Source organism: Euprymna scolopes, chromosome 1 (assembly GCF_053919585.1).
Source record: "Euprymna scolopes isolate OS-2025 chromosome 1, ASM5391958v1, whole genome shotgun sequence".
In the NCBI taxonomy this organism is placed as follows: domain Eukaryota; kingdom Metazoa; phylum Mollusca; class Cephalopoda; order Sepiida; family Sepiolidae; genus Euprymna; species Euprymna scolopes.
Genome location: NC_136482.1, coordinates 165,537,739 through 165,541,818, shown reverse-complemented (window position 1 = coordinate 165,541,818; position 4,080 = coordinate 165,537,739). Strand labels below are relative to the sequence as shown.

At 36.3% G+C, this 4,080-nt stretch overlaps 1 pseudogene; it reads right to left on the bottom strand.

Moving 5' to 3' along the window:
* Positions 1-3,326: 3,326 nt before the first annotated feature.
* LOC145283694 (5S ribosomal RNA) lies at positions 3,327-3,443 on the bottom strand (annotated as a pseudogene).
* Positions 3,444-4,080: the final 637 nt, after the last annotated feature.

The following is a 4,080-nucleotide window of genomic DNA, read 5'->3' as shown; positions in this document are numbered from 1 at the left end:
TATATATATATATATATATATATATATATATATATGATGGACTCTCTCGTCGATTTCGACTTATGAGGTTCGGACAACCCATATTTCTAAACCTCATTTATGCTTTTGCCTCTGATGACTTTTTAGTCCAGCAAGGGACTTGCAGACAAGGCCACAAATAGAACATGAATGTGGATTTAATGCTGCGGATATTGGTGCGGCTGGTAGTCGTGTTGCTCTTACTCTGTTTTCTTTCAGTTGTCTTAAGCTTTCAGATTGAAACCTCTGGAGACCTTCAAAACACCTTGATCTCCATCCTTTTCGGTCATTCACCTCATCTTCAAGGCTCCTGTATGGTATGTTCTCTGCAGACAAGTTACTCTTCAACTTGTCCTTGTACCTAAGCCAAGGACGTCCGACAATTCTTTTACCACCCTCAAATTGACTGTACATCTCAATATATATATATATATATATATATATATATATATATATATATATATATATCTATATATATATATATATATATATATATATATATATATATATATATATATTGAGGAACATGATTCATAATTTATAATTAATAATCGGTTTCAAAAGGAAGACCAAACAAAATCAATAAAATTGTACGATCGTTTCGGAAACGATGTTTTTATTAAGATAAACATTAGCAAAAAGAGTGGGTGTGGGTTTAAAGACACCAAAAATAAAACAAGCATCTTTTAAGTAAGGCAGATATATCTGGAAAATATTTAAAATATAAAGAAAAACAATTACTTATGTTCATGTTGCTGAACAAAGTAAAATAAAATAAAATCGGGTGGAAAGGTAAGGTTAAGAGGGGACATCTTTAATATTTCTAATATAAATACATTTTTTTATTCGTCCGCCTTTAAAGGCCGTAAGTATCATAGTCAGATTTTTAGTTATAAATTATGAATCATTTTATTCAATTTTAAAATAGCTCTAGGATATCTATGCCTATTGAGCTTATCATATATCCACATTATAACGAACACTGTTTTCTTTTTGTTGTATTAATGTATTTACTAATACATTAAAATAAACTCCGCTCTTTAGACTGTTTGTTCTAATTCTTGTAATATATATATATATATATATATATATATATATATATATATATATATATATATAAGTTTGTTTTTATTTCAGTTATTACGTATGTATTAATTTATTTCCCTAATTGTTTTACACTTGCCCCCCCCCTAGCCCCCGCCGCAAATTACTGTTAAAATGTATTATTGTAATTTATTTTTGGCTATTTGCGGTTTGAAATTCGCTTACCATTTGCAATTACAGAAATGCTCATATATTCTTCTTCTTTTTCTTCTTCTTCTTCTTCTTCTTCTTATTATTATTATTATTATTGCATTTGAAAAGACGGCTATATCAAAGGGAGATCACTCATCTCATATTTCTGTCCAAACTTGGCAGATTGGCCTTTGTAAAAGCCAAATTTCATGAATTTGACCGTTTTTGTTAAAAAAAAGTTTGAACTTAAGACATTACATTTGGACTTTGCAAAGTGTAAGGTACGGACTAACCAAGGGAAAATCAGCAGAATATTTAGACCACATTCAAGCACAAACAACAAAGACAAACGATAGTTAGGAAAAACAAATTTCACATATTATCATTTTGTGAACGAAAAAATATTATGCCTTACATTTCTACGAGGGCAGTTCTAAAAGTAATGTTTACTATTTTTAACTAAAGAAACTTGAAGAGCTACGAAGACGGGAGTAGTAGCATTGAAACAAGCAACTTCTATACTACAGAAGTAGACTTTCTCTCATATATACTCAGCACCATTCTCAATGCACTTTTGCTAGCTACGGGATAGTGGCTGCGTATGAGCGTCTGGGGCGCGATTTGTAACTAACATCTCTATCACCATTCTGAAATCGAAAATCCCATTTTCGATTTCAGAATTGACAATTTCTTACTGTGCTGACATTGGCTTCTTAAACGTTCAGCACGCGCCGATGAATGTTGATCGGTTCAATTGTTTTTGTTTTCTGCATGGAGGAATCCAATGGTGCGTTTCTGTTCTTGTCATATGTTTTGATAGGGTTTGCTTCTTAGAGTTTCACACCGTCAATATCTGCAACAGTGCGATGAAACTTTCGGGTCAGTCATGCAACAGTTCTGTAAAATGTTACTTTTCATATTTCTTTACATTCAAAACTAAGCATACCGTCACAAGTGGGATTGTCAATTAGGGACCAGATTTATAGCGATGTACCAATTTGGTCGGTTGGTTGGTTGGTTAGTTGTTTTTCTTTTACGGCATATCAACCCTTTACAGGTTATTTAATGCCGAATCCAATGATTTTGAAGAAATTTTTTTAATAGAATATATTTGTTGTGTTCAATTCGGTTTCTATTTAACCCATAGTTGGGACTCTAACAGGTACTACCACTCCGGGTCAGAGTGGACCTGGGAGCAATGAAAATTAAAGGGTGGCTCGACACTCCCCAAAGCCCGCAAGCTGGGGCCTCACCATCGGATATAGTTTAAGGTCATATCCAAGATCAACCAATTTGGAAGTTGTGCAGCGAGATACTTGTTCACATTACATTTGAATTTCTGCATGTTGTTACATCAATTAAAGCAGGAAACACGGAAGGAATTCCAAAAGAAAAGCGGTCCGAGCGAAACCCCACATTAGATTAAAAATTGTTCTGTCATTCCCAGTGTTCTATAATGAAATGTGGGGTTTTGCTGTCTGTAGGGTTAGCCGCGTTTATTTGCGTTGTGGGAACACATGTGCAGCAAGTTTGGCGGAACTCAATTCGGTAAAGTGCTTTTAACACACTCATAGGAATGCAATATTGCGGTGATGGGACAGGAGTTGGAGATTGGTTGAGAGTGTTGCACCTATTAGGTTAGAGACCATTTCATTTTTATTCTTCTCAACGGAGATACGCTAATGGATGCTGCATCTGTTCGGACGAGACAACAATGCTGGTTTGTAGAGATATGAGATAATGGTAAGCGCGAGAAGCATTTAAACCTTGTAGAAGGAGTCCGCCATTTTTACAACAGAGTTAGCAGCATGTAAGATATATTTCCACTTCGTAACAGCGGGTTTCTCTCAAAATAGTAAAATACAAGAACTGACCCTTTCACTGCTTTACTGGCTCCATCAGTCTTTGACATACTATGGATACCCACAAAGGAATGCCTGCGCGTGAAATCTTTGTGGCAGCAGGAGGCAATCTCCAACCACATCTCTTCTGGATCGACATTGTTAAATACCAGTAGCAAGTGAAGTATATGTACAGGACAACTGAAAACAAACGCCGGGATAAGTGGCGAGAACATACAGCGCCTAGAATTCCCAAATGGTCACCCATCTGGTACTAACCAGGCTCAACGTCGCTTAACTTCGGTGATCTGACGAGAATCAGTGTGTCAACGTGATTGTGTCGTATATAGTAATCTCTGCTAATTATAATCATTGCCGATAATTCGGAGGGAGAGTATTAGACTCGTTGTTTTTACAACGAGTCTAATACTCTCACTGCGAATTATCGGGACCCTGATGTCGTAAGGTTCGAAAATCAGCCCGACAGAAACTGGGCCATTTCGCTGGCCTTTTTGTACTGGACAGATACAAATGTTCTTCGTAGCCCTAGGAAGTCCACCCTCACAGACCGTACCTCCCGACTTTCGGGACTAGCAAGTTTATCGCATGTTGTCTGAAGTGCCTTCACCGGGGACTTTCAAAGGTTTATTTTTTGCAGGGCAAAGTGCTCCTCCTCCTTGAGCACTGGTCAGTTTTCCACTTTTCGACCTTGTGTCACATCGGTTTTGCGATGCGAAGGGGATTAGTACCGAATTATCGCGACCCAATGTGAGCCTACTGAGTATCTAACTGTTTTTGTAATCACTTTTTGTACAATATATTCTTTCAACTTGAAACTGTTGTTCGAGACTTTGTGATGATTTCCTGAGACATTTAGCATTCCCACATAATTTTCAAATTGATTATAACTGTTTTACTATTTTTAATGTAATAGGAAGTGTTCTTCTTTGGTGGTACGATAATCTAGTAAGGCCTTAAGCATTAG